The sequence below is a fragment of the Puntigrus tetrazona genome, chromosome 3 (assembly GCF_018831695.1).
Source record: "Puntigrus tetrazona isolate hp1 chromosome 3, ASM1883169v1, whole genome shotgun sequence".
NCBI lineage: Eukaryota > Metazoa > Chordata > Actinopteri > Cypriniformes > Cyprinidae > Puntigrus > Puntigrus tetrazona.
Genome location: NC_056701.1, coordinates 28,531,266 through 28,552,526, shown reverse-complemented (window position 1 = coordinate 28,552,526; position 21,261 = coordinate 28,531,266). Strand labels below are relative to the sequence as shown.

Below are 21,261 nucleotides of genomic sequence, written 5' to 3'. Positions count from 1 at the left end.
TTCAAGGAAATATAATTGTGAGAATTTTTGGCTAATCCACGTTCACTTTTCATTTGTATGAACAAAGCACATAATGAAAAGACTTATTGTTTGCTTATTAGCATGCCTATTATTAGAACATTAGCCATTTATTAGTGCTAATTAAGTACATGCCTTATTCTAAATGACCTTATTCTACGTCCCTAATCCTAAACGTAATAACTACCTTACTAACTATTAATAAGCAAGAATTTATTGAGGGAAAAGTTATAGTTAATAGCCTTTCACGCTTAGAATAACATGCGCCGATGAATTCTTTTGAAGGTTAATTTCATGTTGACGACAAGCAAATCTTTTTCGTTGGAGTGTTTTTACTTGGAAACGTATATATCAGCATGGCTTTTGCTACCGGGCAGCAGCGAAAGAGGCTGAAGTTGAAATGCGGAAACAGAAAATCGCTGTTGTGCGTCGTCTCGGAGCGAGAGCGTTCGAGAGGAACAGGTTCAAACGACGGAGGCATCTACGCAAAATGCAAAACCTAAGCACGTCTGACCTCATAACGGACGAGAAAAGCAGAAACAGACGAATTTGGCAGGCCTAAGGCAGGAGCTGCCCTTTTATACTGATCCTTTTTAATTTGTTGCAGGTTTCAATTGGTTAAGAGAAGACGTTCTTGAGAGAGTGCAAAAGGGCAAGGTTCTCACTCACTGTCACATTTCATCCCCTGGTGGATGAGGCCGTACAGCAGCGATCCACAGTGGTCGCAGAAGGTGGGACTGCCGTAGCTGTGGATCTTAAACTTGTGCTTGCTCCTGGGATCCTGGAGAAAAGCGGCAAAGAGAGGAATCGTTTAAAAGCCGAACTAAAGAAAGAGGTCGGGGAGAGTCTGATGCAACTTGCGTGTTACGAGCATTTATGCAATGAGACCAGGTAGGCAGGCTTTTCTGCAATCAAACCTGGGTAAACCTGGGTAAAGGTGCTGAATTGATTGGAAAGGTGCTTCTGATTGGAAGATGTAGAAGATTAAGAAACATCTACTCAGAATTCTACAAAAAAACGAAACAAAATAACATATTTTGAGGAAGTAACTAATTAGGTTATGACATATGATATTTTAAGACACTTTAGAGCAAGTTCATCTTTTCGTCGCGCGAACAAAGCAAACTCTGAGTTTCAAAAGTCTGGCTACAAGAAACCAGTTTTTGATGGTTCATACGGAGAGAGTTCATTCTTCCTGCTTAAAGTGAAACCGCTGCTTGCTGGTACTAAACTAAACACTGCTAAGGTGTTGTGGGTGGTTGCTTTTTCCATTCATTTTATCATGTGCCAGGTTAAAACTGTAAGTTTGAGCAGCAGTAGCAGTGAGGCCTGGCTTCACTGAAAATCTGGAAGGAGAACTGGGAGGAGAATTCCAAGGTCAACTGCGAACTAAAAAAACTAAAGCAGTTACCTAACGGAGGCTGACCGCATCGGCAGGTCAAATGCGTCGCTGCGGTTTCTGTCCAGAAGCAGGAAGCTAATCATAAGTCTGTGGGGTTATTTCACTGGGCCATGCAAATGGGGCAACCAATTAATCTGTCCTTGAGCGGTCTGAAATTAATGAGAATGTGAATGTAGTTAAGGGGGCCTCAAGTTTTCCCATAACCCAACCATTAATCTGACATTAATAAAGAGCTGTCAGACTCTGGCTTTACTGCACATCAGAACTGCGAGGGAACGCTGAGTCGAGTGTCACTTTTAGGAAGCGTTTCTATTTCTGTAACAGTTGCAGTTTTAATCTAGTTTCAATCTTAAGCTTCACAAATTAGGTAAACTCAATTGCGCACAAAAAAGTAAACCCAGAAAAAAGTATTAGAAGATGAGAGCGCTAGGCTCCATTCTGATTAGCTGCCTTTGAGCCAGGCTGCACAGGTTTATACCAATCCACTGAGAAACAAAGTAGTGTTTACAAGTTCCCGGGTTGCTAATGAGTATTTCTGACAAAGAACTACAAAGTTCACAAGGTTTATTTGATATGTATTTCGGTATTTGAGGTATTAATTAGCCTTGAGATAAACTGGATATCCTTGAGTCCAACACCATTCGGCTTTGTTTTCAGAACTATTACCCATTATTATACAGAAGGCTGCACTATTATTCAAAATAGTTGCCGTGCACTCTGGTGCACATCTATTTTTTCTGGTGTTTATGAATTTATATCAGAATTATCTGCCTCTCAGCGTTGCATCAAAAATAAAAGATGATCGCTGAATGTCAGATTTAACTGTTCTTCTTTGACAGTTCTTTCAACGATCACTGCTTCTTCCTGTCTAGATCCTAGCCAGGATGACATGTAAAGTGCGAGCGACTTCAAGTCAATAATCAAAAGCCTGCATGCACAAGACTTTACGCACGCTATTAGAAATGCAGTGTAGTAATTGATATTTCAGATACTGAAGAGCGGAAAATAAGTAGCTGTGTTCGGATCCGCCTTGCGCGGTGTGCTATTTCCTCCAGACAGCTTTTGTCACCCTGTACTAAGTACTAATTGAAAAGGCCAGAGTGCAAGCAAAGCAAAGCAGATGCAGTCTGTGCACCAGCCTCCTGGCCAATGGAGGAGCGTGTGATGAAAACAAACAGTGGACCGACCCCGAGAACCCCGTGATTGGCACGGAATGAGTCACTGAAGCGCTCTAATTAGTACCTTGGCGTCTTAACTAGCATTTGGGCTATTTTTTCCCCCGTTGCTGGCTAGTCTCAAGCTGCTGCGACAGAATTATGGCACAGCACTAGCTATCGATGGCTGCAACCCAATTTCTATACTTCTACTATGCACTAAACATATTTACTTTGCTGGTGACGGGAAAGGACATAGCTCTGAGCAGATGGTCAGCCAGTAAACCGGCACTGGGACGCGCGGCTATGATAGCATTTCTTTGTTATGTACCGCTTGCGCAAATGCTGTGTTTAAAATCTCAGTAATACTTAGTCTGAGGACCGATTTTCAGTATTACCTGCTAAACGATCTTAAATATGCCAATTTATCAGAGAAACCTGTGCCCCTAAACTCATGCGGTAGCGAAAGTAATAAATAAAAAAATCATTTTATAAACTGCATTTAAAACGAAACAATTAACAGCTACCAGCCAATTGAGTTAAACACGTCATTGAACAGTTCATCGTGCTGGAGCAACGGTGAACTTTTGAACTCCACATCTTTGAAGTTATTAGAGGCCTGCCTGTGCCTCTCTTTCATTTCCGCGGTCTCTTTCTCTCATGTTTATCCTCATTTTCCCTACATTCAGTCATCCTGTGTGTTCCGTCTCTCTGTTCATGCCATTCGCGATACGATCAGCTTTACTGCTGGCCGATGAATCGGTCACGGATGAAAATAAAAGCTCATCTTCAGCCTATGTCTTTTTCCTCCTGGGATGAGCCGAGGATTGAAGGACGGGTCGGTATATATGTGTGTGAGTTTTCACTGCAGGTGTCCGTGTGTGTGCACGTAGCCAACGGCGCATATGACCTTTAGTTCCTGGGCAGAGCAGCTCCACACTTCCACACTTGCCATTTTTTTTTCCATGGCTGGTGTCCACAGCTCAGTGTGAAATCCAAAGACACAGTACAGGACAAAAGACAGCTCGCTGCCTCCGTCAAACGCCTCTGATGGGTAAAAGTCAAAACTGTGAGAGGAATCCAGGAGATGGACATTTCGTGGAATATTTAAGACTGTTTCCTCATGAGCAGAGGCCCATTACGTGCGTGATGCTGTGAACCTGTGATGATTATGGCTATGTTTAGACCGCAGGCAAATCATATATCTGTGCCATCCCTTTACACTTTTTGCTGCATTTGCTCTGTAAAAATGCCTCTGAGACAGTTTGATAAGCTCTAAAACTGCTCTAAAACCAGCAGACCACACCAGCAAATCACATCGCTTTTAACTTCTTTTTACCCAAGAGAGCTATAAATGACAGGCTATCCAATTCTGCTGAGATTTCTAGGCGTTTTGTGGGCACACTTTCCGTGTGTGAGGTTTATGCACAACCTGTGCTTTCCACGCACAAAACAACCAAATCTAGATCAGTTACCTAATCCGGTTTGGCTGCTCCGAGGAGACACCGAGGAGAACATACGGTGTCCTTCAAGAAACAGACTGTTGGCAATGGGCAGATATGTTTTTTAAGAATGCTGGCACTTACATGAGGGGAAGATTTAATCTCTGAAGTAAAAGATCATTTCTGGACAGGACGCCGATACTATTTTACACTAAAGGCAAAAAATGATTTGAATAAGATTGAACCTTTCTGACTTTAACTTTCAGAAAAGAACAAAAATGACATCTTAACCGGTCTACCCATGATGTCAAACCTAGCATGAAAGCATTTGCTGCATACTGGAAGCCAGCATTAGTTAGAATTAAATGTCACTAAAACATCTTATTTGCTTCGACGTGGCTTAATATTTTGCGTTGTATTATTAATACAAAGCTTTTTGTGTTATCTGTTATCTGAGCATCATGTAATTATGCTCATGTTAAAGTTGCTATTTAAATATATACTGGTAAATATTTAGTTTTTATGTTTTAAGCATGTTAATCATGTTCTGCTCAATGTGGGAAGAATCTATTAAGCGCATATTAATGCATTATTCTACATACATTTATTCTACAAGCCTAATCCTACCCAATACCTAAACCTAACAACTACCTTACTAACTATTAATAAACAGCAAATTAGCAATGTATTGAGGGAAAAGTCATAGTTAACATTAAATAAGTCAAACGTTGTGGGCTATACCATGGAAAGCTACGCTATTAACAGTCGAATGCCATTATTAAACAATAAATCGTAATTAGTCGCTAAAAATGGATTTTAAAATCTGATTGCTTTGCGTAATTGTCTTTATGATGCCACACATTAAAACGGAGCAGGTACATACTGTATATGATCATCGCTTCATGTCGATAATTAGCTGACTCGTTACCTGCAAATGAGTGGAAGAACCTGTTTTTCCATCTGTATCATATGATGCACATTTCAAGCACGGCTTGATTCATTAACGTACAGTTAGCGGTAAGCAGCTACATCCTTAGCCGTTTTATTTGTCAGACACAGCACTAATTGATCCGGGAAAGCTTTAGGAATCCTGTCACAAAAATACTAACGTGCCTATATTAGACGCGTCTGTTTTATCTGGTTAAAGAGGCATCGATTGAATGATGCTGAAATGCCTCTCTAACGGTGTGTGATATTATTTGAGGATGCATCGCTGCAAGGACAAATGTTTTCAAATGTTTCAGTTTTTGTATTTCAAAATTTGTTCATTCTGAGTGAAATGTGTTCCAAAGCCTTTCTTCTTAATATATAAAGTCCATCAAGTAACACTGACTGTAATAAAAACAGCATGATATCAAACGGAGAACCGCTCTGGTTTCTACCGCTTTCACAAAACTCATTCGAAAACTTGTAATTACACATTTTACAAAGACGTGAATGGTTTTTGCCGAACAAAAACTGTGACAGCAATCCTGTCAGTGGTCCAGTAAAGTTGAGCGACTCAGAACGGCACCCCGCTGCTCTTTATCTAAAAATATGCCAGGAAAGCTTTCTTCTCAAGCTTCTCAACTAGTTTTAGACGTCTTTGTGAGGCGTATTAATTCTGTCTGTACAGCACTCTAAATCGACCGCATATTGCGTGTTTGTCAACCAAAGCCTCAATATATAGTTCAAATATATTGCTCCACCGTCACTCCTGCTGCAATATTAGCATTATAAAGTTCAGAGGTTTTTAAAATTCTATCTGTCTGCTGAGCATTCCTTCTACATGACCCTATAGCAGTCTACTCTGACATTATTTATGTATTAGTTGATGTAGTTAAAGTTACTCACAACTAGTAGAATATCTAAAGTGCACTATCAAAATAAAGTGCAACCGCTGTTTATTATATTTAATAAAGCACATTTTCTGCAGAACCATATTTCTGCCTCCCTAAGCCTACACAGTACCTAACTTAACAACTATGTCAATAGCAAGAAATGAACATAGCAATAAATGTAACCATATATACTATATGATTGAATACGTATATGTATTATGTCATGTATATACACTTTCTGAAATTAAAAATCAGACCGCTTTCATATTCTTGGTGTTTGTATGAATATCCATGCATAGTTACTACATGTCACAAGCGGTTATAAAACGTTAAGCGTCTAGATATAAGTTTGTAAAACCTTAATGCTGAGCATGTATTCCTCAGGCTATTATTAAATCCAGATTTAAGTGAGAAGTGTGTGCATCTAGTGACTCTTTATCCTAAAATGACACTTGATCGAACATTACAAACATTCTCATTGGGCTTGGAGGATGATCTACTGTAATGCAGAAAGCAGATGGGATGATAATGTAATGGCTGTGTTTCCTGTGTGAGACGAGCACGCATGAAGCCCGGAGCTCTGTTGTTAAGATCTGGCTGATGCTTAGCTCTCGCAGACACAATCATCTGAGCTGTTATCCCGTGCCACCCGAGGTTAACATTTGCATTTGATTTCACTGTTAAACCGACAGACCAAAGATGTCACGGCTGCGTTACTGGGAAAAAAAAAGAGCTTCAGATACAATGGATCGATGTGAATGCAGCGAATGGTGAGGAAGGCACACGATAACAGAACAATCATACCATGGACAACTGATATGTTGCTATGGCGATGAGATGAAGACAGCTGCACTGCTGCTGTATCACAGGATATTGTCATATTCTACAATAATACTTCTTATTATAGCTGTAAATATCACATACCGAACCAAGATGCTAACGGGTATTAATAAACAGTCAATATGTTAATAATAGCCGACTAGTTAACAGTGAGAATCCCTGTACTAAAGTGTTACTAAAAACACAAATCAAGTTTCTCCATTGCTAAGCTAAAAATGAGACAATCATAAAAACTATACAGAACAGTCTTTGATTTAATTTACTTCGGTGGGGTCGTCACAATGAAATTATCTGCAGATTATTTGGCGCAGGTTTTACGGTGGATGGCCTTATAATGTTAAAGAGAACTTTAAAGCAGCGTATTATTGCTAACTACTTTCTAAATGCCTTCACACCAGGACTACGTCGCTTAAAATGTTATCTAGGTAGACAACTAATAATATACAATACCCAAAATTAGTACATTTTCTTAGAAATTCAATTCAACTGATCTTTCATAACCTCACAATATAGTTTTGTTGATTTTTTTTTGACAATGTGAAGCGTGTGATGTTTCAGATTACGCCTCGCAATATCTGTCAGATGGATTATTGCATTTCTGGGAATTCTATATTGCCTGTGCATTCTGCTTAGCCAATAAAGATTTCCCAGAAACTCAATAATCATTTCCCAGAAGCTTAATGAGCATGTTGTTATGACAACCTATAGTATTTTTGAACTAAAAGACGACTGGAAAACATCAAAAGGCAAGCTCTGTTTAATTAATCAAATAAAATATAGGTGTATGCATATACTGTATGCATAAAGAAATATGTCGAATATGTTCATAAAATCTAATTGACCGAAAGGTAGATTAAATAGTGCATTCACGTGCACGTATGTCATCAAACATTCATTATATTCAGCGTAATCTCGCCATAATCTCTTTGATGTATGCGGAGATTATAAAATATAATCTTAAAGGACTGCGGTGAGAGGATCAAAACGCCATCATATTTCCATCACCGTATCTGCCTTTCCGCAAAGGATTTATAAAATCTGAAACGCAGGAGACAGAATGAGACAAACTCTTGTTGGGTTATCCGACCCATCGGCCCTGGCTGAAACAACGGCATGAAGATCGAGCTGTTGTTTGTAGCTGCTGCGCTGTGAAATCATTAGGATCATAATAGGAATTTGAATAATTAATCCGTGTGTGCCGCTTCATTTGATCTAGACAGCCGACGGCTCAATAGCTCGATCCATAATCTGTCATGCACACTCTGAATGAGACTCGTGATTGGATTGACGGCACCGATTTCATTGACATGATTTATAATCCGAGGAATGGATTGGCAGTCGCTCTGGAGGTTTTTATTGGTCTGTTCTGATTTATTTGTTAGCGTAAGTGTTAGGAAAGCTGGAAGGTAAAGGCATGGTGAGCTATCACACGGTTATAACATCATTATTAGGTAGTTACTATTAAAAATCATATATAGTTACAACGACAACAACAACGTTGAGATATCATTGTATATGCTGTGTTTCCATGTAAAATGATCCAGAATGCACCATTGTATTAGCCCGCTTCGTGTTTATTTTGTTCTGGTTCCAACATTAAATACAATCGGAAATCATTAGCAAATCAAACAGTCTGCTGGGAAAATCATGCTAATGTTGTTCTGCATGACCCATATCAGGAAGTATCAATTAGCAGACGGCAGTGGCTGTAATTGATAATGTGTTATTGACAAAAGGCTCTCTCGCTCTTGTAAAACAGCTCACCACGAACGCTACGCATTTGAATTAAACCGATCATGCTAAATGGTTCCTGTTTGTGTCATTTTCATGCAAAAAAAAAAAAAAAAAAGCGATTTTAAATGCACAACGCAAATTTCCTCAAAGACAAACGAGGCGCATCTCATTACAACCCCCCTGTCCCGCTGGGAGATAAAAACACACATTCATTAAACTGCAGGATAGACTTATCAAAGCCCATCAAGGGGATGAATTCAGACACATGCATAATATCCACTTTCAGGTGTGCTTGAAACTGTAGTGCAGATTAGCATTGACTGAAATGTGCGTTTGCTGTTTGTATGAGAGGTGTTTCATTAAACTGGAAAATGCCAGTTGATCTTGACGCATACAGTATACTTGGTGAATCTCTAATGTTGACTGTGTGAGTTGATATCAGACAAAGGCTAAGGTCCAAATAACATACGAGACAAAAAGTGTCTTAGATTTGGGGGTTTCATCAAATAAAGAGGCGCCAAAGGGAACGTTAAAATTTGTATGGTAGTAGGCTATGCCAAACAGAGCCACAGCCAGATACACTTGCACACATCCACTCAGGGCTCAGGTTGACAGTTCTGTGATGAAAGACGCGATGGGTCACTCTGTTAAAGGCATCTGTCTTCTGCCACAGTGTCATATTGTGCTCCCTGTCTTGTTTTATTCATCTGTGAATCTGCTAGCATTGAATCAATCACCCTGCACAGGCTAATAAGGACCATGCCTCTCTGATACACGTCCACAGCTAATAGACCAGAGAAGAACCGCTCTTTAAAGCCCTACGAGTTACGTCCTCCTCTTCACTTCTTTACATTGTGAGGGATCCAGCGCTCAGCAGCACGTAATGACACGCCGGCAGACAGTAATAATTGGGAAGTTACTCTCGTGCTTTCAGGAAATACAGGCTGACTGCTTTCTTAAAGAAATCTCTGCCTCCAGAGGAAATCTCACAATTCTACTGGAAGTAATACGTAGCAGAATCGAGAGCTAAAAGTGCAGGAATGCTGTTAATACTCGGCAAGCCCATGTTCTTCCATGCATACACCTTTTCTCTTTAAATTCCCTCAAGCTTCAATTATTGGCCAGCCTAAACCCTGTCCACCAATTAATAACCACGACAAGCTCGAAAGAGACCTGAGCTTCCTGTGTGCATGAGAGAGGATATTGGTGGTCGCCGAGAACTTAATTGGGTTGTGTTTTCAATCGACTGTTAGAGCTATTTATAACGCTCAGGATACGCCCCTCTCGCTGTCTCTGGGTAGCGCTTTATTGTCGTCTTGCTAGGTACAGCGCGCGGCATGCAGCTTTTCAGGAAACACACGCCTGTGCTCACTACAGTGATGTTGTGCGATTAAAAAGAACAGTACACCTAATCCATTTGTAATTTTTAGAAACATCTGCCAGTAGATGGGCTGACGTGAATATTTCTAATTACAGTTAATTAGAGTTTTAAAGATGACTGGAGGAAAGTATGTTTTTCTCTGCGGGGATGACATAACGTAGCTATTATTAGATTTTTGTAAAGTAGCTTGCTACTTTCCAAGAACACTGCCCTGGAGAGTAGTCAATAAACTAATTATGTCAAGGTTTGTACTACGTGTGTGTGCCGTTATTTAATACATTTTAATATTTAATACATTATGGGGACCAGATGTTTTGAGGGTTCGAGTTGGGGTAAGCGTATAGAATAGAAATAAGTAACCTAGTTAATTGTTCAAATTGTTTAAATCAGCATCTCATCTCATCTAGGTAGCACTTTAGTTTAGGGATCAATTATTACTATTAACTAGTTGCTTATTAGCATACATATTTCTAGCATATTGGTGGTTTATAAGTAAACCACATATTAATGCCTTATTCTGTAGGACCACAAATTTAGGTGCCTTAATCCGACCTAAACTTAATAACTAACTTACTAACTATTAATAAGCAGCATAGTAGGAGTTTGTCCAAACATGGAGAAACATGGACAAAGATTTAAGTGCATTACAGACAAACACAAGTAACTGCAAAGCTCTAGATTACCTTAAAGCTGATCGAAACTCAATTTTGATTTCATGTGATCTTTTTTGCAAAAACCACAGCCAATAGAATGACTAATGCTCCATGTGCGGCACAGGTAGACTATCCATGACAGCTCAATAACTGAGAGCAGAGAGACGTCTCCATAACTCCTACTCCAGGCTGAATCACAGGCCGAGGGAAACCTTTCAGGTCTCAGAGCTCCCAGTCGAACGACTTCACATTTGATGTGATTAACTTCACGTCTAGACTCCCGCGAGCTATCGCAGCAGAGAGGGGGAACTCTCGGCGGCGTGCGCATCGGTAAAGGGGGCGTCCCTGAGCTATACATATCAATAAGCCACCCGTGTCTCATTTCGAAAGAAAGAGAAGAAAAGCAGAACGTTCTCTCTCATTTCCTTTCGCCGGGATGCGTGGTTACACAGCGCTGCTGCGGAGCGTCATCTCTTCTGCATTTTTTTTTCCGTACAACAATGCACTTCTAAGCATCTGCGGTTTGATTTCCATTAACAGTTTCTCAAGGGGAGGGGCTAGAAACTGCAAAGATGCAAAGAAAATGAGTCTGAAAAACACCGACAGCGGCTGCACGCGTCTCCGAAAAACGGGCGATAAGTTTTCCATGATATTTATTAGCATTTATTGTAAACATCGGCTCTGCTGGGTATATGTGAGACTGGTATGTTTAGACTTAACTAAATCTGTATTTTAACTCAGCAGTACTGACTAATGACTCCATAGAAAGAGTGAGCAATCAAGTCATAATAAATGTATTTTCTATAATAATCAGACTTACAAAAAAGGGGACATTCAAAAAGAGCGTTTTTTATTATTCTCTCAGTTCACTAAGTTGTAGAACTGCAAGCTCGATAAAATGTGGCAAAAATCTGTGGTTTGTTGGACTCTTGCGAATGGTTCCCTTTAATCAATGGAGCTGTCAACACTGCGCAATAAATCTCTTATTTACAACGCGTCTATGTGTCCTTGTCTTGTTTTGTCGCATCACTTCCTTGCGGCCTTCGTTGGCGTGCATAATCGCCTACATTGCACACGAACGCCGTGGCGTTTAGCAAGATACAAAAGAAGATGTTTCTTCATCACTCCTGTGGTTTAGCTTCACGATCACTCATTAGGACTGGCTGTCGTAATTGACGGGCCTTAAGACGTCTGCATTAATGAGACATGTCTGGGACCGGCTCCAAAGCTCAACAATAAATCTAAATGGAATGCTATTTCACGTAATCGCAGTTATTTGTGCTATTTTGGCTATTTGTGCACGCTGTTCTTCGTTCAAAACATTTGATGATTCAATTATTAAAAGGACAATTTTTTCGTTAAAATGAGAATACACACACGGCTTTTTATAGATGCGACGGATCTGATTAGAGCTGCTTTACGGCAGAATTTAATTCAGTGGTCATCACCGAATCTCTGTTTATTACTATAAAGCTATTTGTACATAAAGTGACATGTAAGCAAAGGTGATTTAGAACTAGGATTTATATAGTTAACTAGCAAAAACAGAAAAAGTTTTCCAATTCGTTTCCAATTGATCAGTTTTGCAACATTAACAGTTATGCTTCTGTTTGTTACTGAAAAGCAGTGAAAGCTAAATAATGAACCAAAACACTGCACCGGTCAAACCTTTTCTTCTTATAACTACAGCAAAAAATTCCCTGCCACTTGCACATTCTGATAAAAGTCTCACTGGTTCAAGAAGAAAGATCATAATAAACTGACGATGCTGCATGAAGAGAGTTTGCGCTATTTGCTCTTGTCGAAGCTCCGTGTGTGCTTTGATGCTCCCCGGCTTTGAGGCTGTCTCCTGCTGTCTCTACGCTTGTCAGACGGTCTGATCAGACCAGGTGAAGGTGTCTGGGGCCGTTCTATTTCCGGCCGCAGGTAAAGAGAGTCGACAGACCCAGGAGGCCACAAGCAGGAAGAGGCCTTGTGCAAGGAAAAGACCACGGAAGACATTCGTCTATTAGCTAAATATAACTACAAACCACTTCAAGAGCCAAACTTCAAGGTGACGATGTCCCAGACAGGGAATGCGGGAAGGATTATCAGATGGAAAGCAGCATTATTTTCATGTTTATTAACCACATGAACATTTCATTTTTTTAAAATATAAATAAAATAAAAATCTTAGTTGCAATTGATATTTGACTACAGGTTTAGCATGACATTAAAAGCTTTGCTTGCTAAAAACCATAACCTACTTAATCTGACGACAGAAGGCACGTAAATAGAATATTATGTAGAACAGGTTTTTCAGCAATAATTTCATCATGTCTACAAGGAAGAGATGTTGACAACTTGATAGGGCTGAAACACACACGCACACACACACACACACACACAGAGCACTCCAGCGCTATGCCATAACTCCAGCGTGCATGTATCTGAAAAGTCATTAGAATTCTGAAGCCTCATTTCTTTGATGAATGCACCAGTGATCCTCAGAAGAGCTGATTGCATTTCCACTAAATCAAGAGTTCGGTTAGAAGATTCAGAGTTTCTTGAAATAATCAATGAAACAGCAGCTGTTTCGGAGCAATCGCTCCAATAGAGTGCTTTATATTTTATGCATCAAAACACCAAACCACAGACTGATGGGTTTCACAAGGAGACGGGGGACAGAAACGGTATTAGGAGAAAGCGGATGGAGCTGGAATCGGTTCAAATTAATTACTTCAATAAATCACAGTTAATCACATTTGCACGTGTCGTATAATCACATATTAACTTAACTAATGAACCGCAGGCTTTGTTTTGAACTCTTACTTTACTTTGAAAATGATGCAAAAGACCTGGATTACAGGTCAGGGACCAGGAGTTGTTAATTGACATGCATTTTCGGTCAACTCTACACTTTTAATGAAATTGAATTAACGTCGCGCAATCATCTGCTGAGGAGTAAAATGCAATTTCTAATAATGATCTCAAAACGTCATTTTTAAGTAGGTCAAGAAGGAAGCTGACTCAAGAGAAGAGAAGGAAAGTCGCTTGTTTCAAACCAAACCATCTTCAGAGTGATTGGAGGTCATTCATTCAATGAGGTGCATGAAATATGATATTGCGGCTGAGATTTCACAGGCGTTGTTTGCATATTCCGTCTCTCTTAATTGAAAACGCCGGCAGCGCGGCTGCTGCCTTGTGGATTAGCAACAGCGACAGAACATTTGTCTAGAAGTGATAAAACCGTTCGTCGAAAACGCGAAGTGCTAAACGCGAGCCATATAAGCTGAACTATTATCCACTTGGCCTCATGGATCCTGCGCAATCCTTGAAATGTTCTGCTTCCACGATATTGAATTTACCCAGCCGAGCATCCATGCAGACCACCACGAGGAAAGCCAGGAGTCGTGTTGTTCATTTAGTTTCTCCCAACAGCGCCCGAGATGGATTAGTCTGTTCGTGAGAAACAGCTGGTGTACCGTAAGAGTTAAGAGGTAACATGAGAGAGCGATCCGCACGTGTGCTGGAGGATTATGGGACGCCGGCTCTGACATCACTCTGGTTTCAGCTGTGGACTCCGGAGGAACGAGAAGCGATTCTTTTCATTGATTCCACGTCGAATAACTGGTCTTGTGCATAAACCGCACCGGTCAAAAAGTAAAACATTTCAAGCGCTTTTTATTTCATGAAGAGACTTGAGGCTCGCTTTTAAAAACGACTCGCTTAAATGATTCAGAGTCAACCCGCTTGCGCTTTCAGATTTAAAACCGTTACGCACAGCAAAACAGATCCAAAAATCCATAACAGACAATATTCAAAACAATAAAACACTAACAGGTCTCTCTCTTACTTAGTACGATTCATTCTGACTTTATTTATTTCAAACTAAACGTCTTAGTGATAAATAATCAGGTTTGAACTTGGAGATAAGTGTTTGCTTGCTCGATCCTTGACTATTTAACGTTAATTCTCTGACAGCTGTGGGGTTTTTGAAGCACGTTTGTCATAGCAACAGTTGCGAGGGAAACTGTGATCAGATTATTTTAGTTGTTTTCGATGATAACGACTGTAGTGGTCAGATTCACAGATCATGTCCAAGTCTGATCTCAGAGAACGCTAGCTGGTGTGATAATATCTCTTTCATTACGTGAGAAGTGCTTTGAGCTGTGTCTTTTTGACTCACACAAAGATCAAGAATCAACGCGAGAATCTCAACAATGGTGCTAATCAATTCAAACCTATTTGTGAGCTTGTTTTGTGATAGCTTGTTATTCGTATGCATTCATATGCAGGTACCAGATGTCTTTGAGATCTGATCCCAATCATTTCGGTGTAATGATCTACACTTGCAACATTTCAAAACAGGACGGCACTTCAAAATGCGAACCCACTAAATCTAAATAATAGACTCCAGATGTGTTTTTGTGATAACTGCTTGACGATAAAATTATTATCTCACTACGTTTTCTCAAGCGCTTTCATTCGAGGATGAATAGCTTTATTACCGCCAAGAAAACGCCTTAAACATATCAACATCTAAACCTAATAAGTCAGACTGCTAAAGGTTTTTAGCACTCTGTGTTGCCATACATTTTACCATGTTTTGTTGCTTTTACAGTGTGGAAAATACACATAAGCTACGCAAGATGTTTGATCAAATTTTTTTATTTATACAAATTATCAATGATTAGTGTTCCCTTTGGTTGGGAGTTATTTGGTTTGAAGGGAAAAAAGATAACAGATAGGTTGCTTTTAGAAGGTTTTTTTTATTATATAGTCATTTTTTGTATTACTGCATTTGTTTTTGTGTTTATTCATGATCTTTTACAATGTTTACCGACTTCATCATTCAGCATGCAAATTGCAACAATGCTAACAATTAAATGTAATAAAATGTAATATTTTCATTGCATAGCCATTTTGTTTGTGCTACTACTGACACAAAACAGCAAATAAATTTGTTAATAAGAACAACAACTGTAAAACAAAGCATTTGCATAATTTATTGTGAGTGGGTAGCTGTACTAAGTCATGAGTCAATTCAACTTAAAATAGTTGTTAAATAACTGTTATGTACTTCAAGTTTTTAAGTAAATTCAACTTAGAATGTTATGCTTCAGTAAGACTTTTTTAGGTTGGCAGTAACCTTAAATTATTTGTCATTTGGTGTGAATTTAGCATTTTGAGGTTTTGCAATACACTCATATCATGCTTGAACATATATTTACCCTTAAGACAGATGTAACACAACCCTCTCATTACTGTTTGAAGTAATCGATAGCAGTCAAAGAGTGGATCGTTTTATGAGTTCATTGCTATGTTCAGTGATACTACAGTGATGTAGCAATCATTATCAGACAGTAGGCTTCTGGAATCAACATGTTTTTCACGTCATTTATTAGGGTCCATATGGAGTTGACTAGATATAATAGTGTTGCTCATTAAGCTTCAGAGAAGAGCTCGATTATTAAAGTGTCATTGTTTCTGGGGAAAGAGAGTTCATAGGTTCAATGTTTGAGGTGTAAAGATGTTTTCCTTAATGATGCTGTGATTCATTCTCAGATAATCGCTTCCAATTAAAGAGACTTTAAAATATTTCTTTACGATTGTGGATCAAAGGTTGAGTACCACAAAAGTGGAGAAGCTAGGGAAAAGTTGCCCACATACCATATATATGTAGCACCCCTCTCTTTCTGATGTAGAAATTTATAAGGGATTGCTCTTGGTTCATAAATAAATGCCTTGTGTTGTTGGATTAAGGCCCCCCTCTCCCTGATCTTACCTTTTATATACGTTATTTCCTGTGACGATACCCTTGAAAACAAACAAGATGGTTCACGGATAGAAAAATATAATTTAATGAAATAGAAAAGAAAAGCAAGATACTTCAATTAAGAAAAATACTTCCTAACTCCTAATTTTCTCCAAACCACGTATCTCCCTCCTCTTTTAGGTTATAGGAAAACAGACAATGTAATGAATAAATAAATCAAATCAACGTAACAAACAGCAACAACAGTGGGCCCACAAAAACACACACACACACACACACCTCCCCGTTGCAGGCCTGTGTCGTGGCTAGTGTGCGTTGAGGCCTTGAAACTGAAACTGGCCGCTTCACCGAATGAGCAAACGAACAAACAAATACACAGTACCCTTTCTTCCCGCTCCCGGATCGCGATCTCAATATTCCACCGAATCGCCGATCGTCCCACGATGCCGAGGAACACTCTAACGCTTCCGGTAGCTGGGCGCTATCCGGAGGAATAAAAGAAAAAGTCCTGCGATCTTGAGATCCGACGAAGAAACGCCTATCCACGCATTTACAGCGATCGTGGTGAACGCTTTGACACACGAACACTATAGTACAGCTGATGCACTAACAGTCGCGCGGCGATGTCCGTAACGTTCTTGAGAAAACGCTGATAAACTCGGACGTTAATATTAACTGTATGTTAATAATCAATACAAAAGGAAAAAACACACGGGTAACGACAATTGAACGAAAAGCCCAATTTTCCCTAATCTCTCTCGCAAGTTCGCTCGACTCACGACTCTCCTTTTTCCTCCTCTTCTATTAACCAATCGGATTCCTCTCACCTACTTTGGGGCGGGTTTAAATTACAGGACATCCAATCAATGAAAACCAAACAAGTTAGATTGTATGCACCACGCTTTCCCCTGTGCATTTCTACCTAACTTTACGCTACATAACGTAATATGCAAAAAGGTAACTTTAAAAGAAGAAAAAGGAAAGAGTAAACATTACAAATACAAATTAAAACAAACTGAATAAAATACCTACTTAAACCCTATCAGTGAAATGATTTATTTTCTATAGGGTTACACTCTCCTTTCTAAAACATCTCATGCCCCCATGAGATTATTTTCTAAACTGGGACTACTACTCTGGGTATTAGGGAATTATTTAATAGAGCACACCAAGAACACTGAGCTAATGGGTGACACCAAACTGTATTACAGAATGGTTTCTCAGCCCTATATTACCCCCACAAGTTATTACCATCCTCTTTGAACCGAATTTAGAGAACGGTTAGTGGGCTGGCCTAATCTGTCGTAGCTCAGTTTAACCACAGGCCTTATTTCTCTTCTGGGGCGTAACTGGACTGGCTCTACTGGATCTCTTTGGACACCCTATTCCGACTCACTCCCCTTCTAGATTTGGTTCTGCTTCAGCTAGGTTTGATTCTTCTAGGAATTCGCCTTGGAGCAAAGGTACAGTATCATCAGCAGAAGGTTCAAGTAAGTAATGTTCATCAGAGATAGCGCCCTTTCCACAGAAGGCGTAAAAGGGTCACTGCTCTTTGTTTGTGGCTGGTTTTCCACCCGGTCTGGGTAAAAGTAGCACAACTCCTCTTCACTTCCCGAGTCACTCTCCTGGTTGTTTACTTCCAGGGTCACATTAGTCCCTCCTGATCCATTTCCTTGTTTTCTCTTTACAGATCGTGCTCTCGCTTTCAGGTTGTGCCAGACGATCCACTGATGCTGGAGGAGCAGTCAGTCTCACATCATCCCCAATTGGTAAGATATGATCTCGATGCAAAGTTCGTACACTTCCCATACCACTTTCAGGTTTCAGACGATACACTGGTAAATTTGTGAGCTGTTCAACTACCAGGTAAGGAATGGAACTCCACTTGTCACCAAGCTTATTCCTCCCCACCATAGCAAGGTTCCTAATCAACACTCGATCTCCGACAGCCAAGATCTGGTGTTTCACTTTCCTGTCATACATTCGCTTATTTCTTTGTTGAGACTTTTGGGCAGTTTCCGTTGCTAGCTGATAGGCTCTTTGCAAGTCCACTTTCATCCTTTGCACATACTGATGATGGTTGTTGACTCCCTTTCCATCTGGTACTGTTCCAAAACATACATCCACTGGCAAACGAGCCTCTCTTCCAAAAAGAAGATAGTATGGTGAGTAACCGGTTGCTTCATTTTTAGTACAATTATAAGCATGTACCAAGCAATTGATGTGTTGACTCCATCGGCTTTTCTCTGCTGGATGCAGTGTCCCAAGCATAGATAAGAGAGTTCTGTTAAATCTTTCTGGCTGTGGGTCCCCTTGTGGATGATACGGTGATGTTCTGGATTTTCGAATTCCAAGCATCTTCAATAGCTCCTTTATAAGACCACTCTCAAAATCTCGACCCTGGTCAGAATGTATACGAGAGGGTAAACCCATAATGAATGAAGAACTTGTCACACAGGGTTTTGGCGACAGTCAGAGCTTTTGATCTTTACAGGTGAATGCTTGTGCATAACGGGTAAAATGGTCTGTTACCACAAGAATGTTACCAAATCCTTTGAGTCAGGCTCAAGTGACAGAAAATCTATGCACACAAGGTCAAGTGGCCCACTGCTGGTTATGTGGTTCAATGGAGCAACCTTCTTTGGCAAAGTCTTTCTTGCAATGCAACGCCCACAGTTCTTGATATACTGCTCCACATGCTGAAACATCCGTGGCCAATAGAAACGATCTTTTAAGAGCTCAGCTGTTTTCTCCACTCCCAAATGTCCTGATTCGTCGTGCAAAGAACGCAGTACCTGAGTCCAGTACTTTTCGGGAAGGACAAGCTGCAACTTTTCTTTTCCAGAGGAACTCTGGGTAATTCTGTACAAAAGTCCATTCTGAATTTTTAGCTTAGAACCCTGTCTCTGTAGCAGTGTAACATAAGGGTTGGAACTCTTAATAGAGGTAATTATTTTCCTGACTCTAACACTCGCTTGATGTCACCAATTATAAGATCCTCCTCTTGTGCAGTCTTTAGCTCTGAACTAGTCAGCTGTTCCATTAGACTTAGACTCAGCGTGGTTGGACAAGCATAGGCCTCAGGAATACTCTGGGGAGGAAGACCCAGTTGATCTGCCAGTCTTGATGACTCCTCAGTCTCAGAAGCGACAGCTAACTGACAGATAGCTCTTACACCTGAATTGGGTATTTCCTTCCAATCTGAGGACTTGTTGGGTTCCCAGGGATAACGAGAAAGGATGTCTGCATCAATGTTATGACGCCCAGGTTTATACTTTACATTAAAATTATAAGTAGCCAATGCAGCTAACCAACGATGACCTGTGGCGCTCAGCTTGGCACTGGACAACACATACGTAAGTGGGTTGTTGTCTGTCATTACTGTGAACTGGGCACCATATAGGTAGTCATGGAACTTGTCCACCACTGCCCACTTTAATGCCAAGAATTCCAACTGATGAACTGGGTAACGTCCCTCTGAATCACTCAACTTCCTGCTTGCAAAGGCTACTGGCCTGAGCCCTTCAGGATGTCCCTGACTCAGGACAGCGCCTAGACCATTCATGCTGGCATCCACGTGTAGTACGTATGGCTTCGTGGGGTCTGCAAAAGCAAGCACAGGAGCATTTGTGAGGTAGTGAATGACTTGATTAAAAGCTGTTGTACAGGTGTCATCCCAACGCTCTCCAAAAGGTTCTGATTCTTTAAAATAGCACCGGCCATTTCCAGGTTTATTAGTTCTTCCAGATGTTGGAGGGTAACCTTTTGTAAGTTCCACAAAGGCCTCACTATGGCAGAGTAACCCTTTATGAAACGTCCTGTAAAATCCACAGAATCCGAGGAAAGATCTCAAAGATTTTAGATCAGTTGGCATTTTCCAACTCGTTACAGCTTCAATCTTTTTGGGATCAGGGGACACTCCAGCCGCAGACACTATGTGACCTACGTACTGCACTTTAGGCTGACAGAACTGACATTTGTCAATCGACACTTTGAGACCACATTCTTTGAGACGATCCAACACTTTCATCAATCTCTCCTCATGTTCTTCAAGTGTACGCCCAAACACTATGATGTCATCAAGGTAAACTATGACTTGCAAAAGGTGCATATCGCCAACAGCTTTCTCCATCAGCCGCTGAAACGTGGCTGGAGCTCCAGTAACACCTTGTGGCATTCGTTCAAATTGGTAAAAACCCAGAGGGCAGATGAAGGCTGTCTTCTCTTTATCTTCTCAGCCATGGGTATTTGATAATACCCACTACGAAGGTCCAATACTGTAAACCACCTACTACCTGCCAAACAGTCCAAGGCATCCTCGATTCTGGGTGTGGTGTACTGATCTGGGGTAGTCCTTGCATTAAGAGTTCGGTAGTCAATGCACATTCTGATGGCCCCACTCTTCTTCCGTGCAATTACAATGGGCGAAGCATATGGACTCCTTGACTCTTTTATGATTCCAGCAGCCAGCAGTTCTTTGATGTGGCGCCTCACATCATCGATAACCGCAGGAGCGATTCGCCTGGAGCGTTCTCTAAATGGTCTGGCGCCCTGTAAACGAATCACGATGTTCAACCCCCTGAGCTAATCCTACATCCCATTCTTGTTTGGAAAACACCTCTCCCCTGGCCGACAGCTTCTGTCTCAATCTCTGTTCCCAGGCCTTAGGTAGTGCTGACTCACCGAAGTCAAACAGCTGAGGGTCAATTACCGTTGAGCTCTGGCTCTTTGAGGTGGTAGTGATTGTGTCGGTGGAATAAACATTGGCAATCACTGTTCCAGCTGGAATGGAGATATCTTTGGAGGTTTCATTGTGTACCAGTACCTTGACATTCATATCTTCAGCAACAGAAGGAGGCAGAATCACTGGAGTTATGAACAGTCCAGATGGCAAACTATCCTGCACCGGTCCGTCCACAACAAAGATCTCTCTCTTCATTGGTTGGTCAGTCTCCATTTTACACACCGTGCATATCTTTCCCTTAGATGGAACAATACAGTGTCCAGGCCCCATCCACTTAAGATTTCCTTCAGGTTTGTCAGCGAGGTGATCAGTCTC

At 40.6% G+C, this 21,261-nt stretch overlaps 1 pseudogene; it reads right to left on the bottom strand.

The window, feature by feature from the left end:
- Nucleotides 1-21,261, bottom strand: part of LOC122335242 — a 53,336-nt pseudogene that overhangs the window by 16,631 nt on the left and 15,444 nt on the right.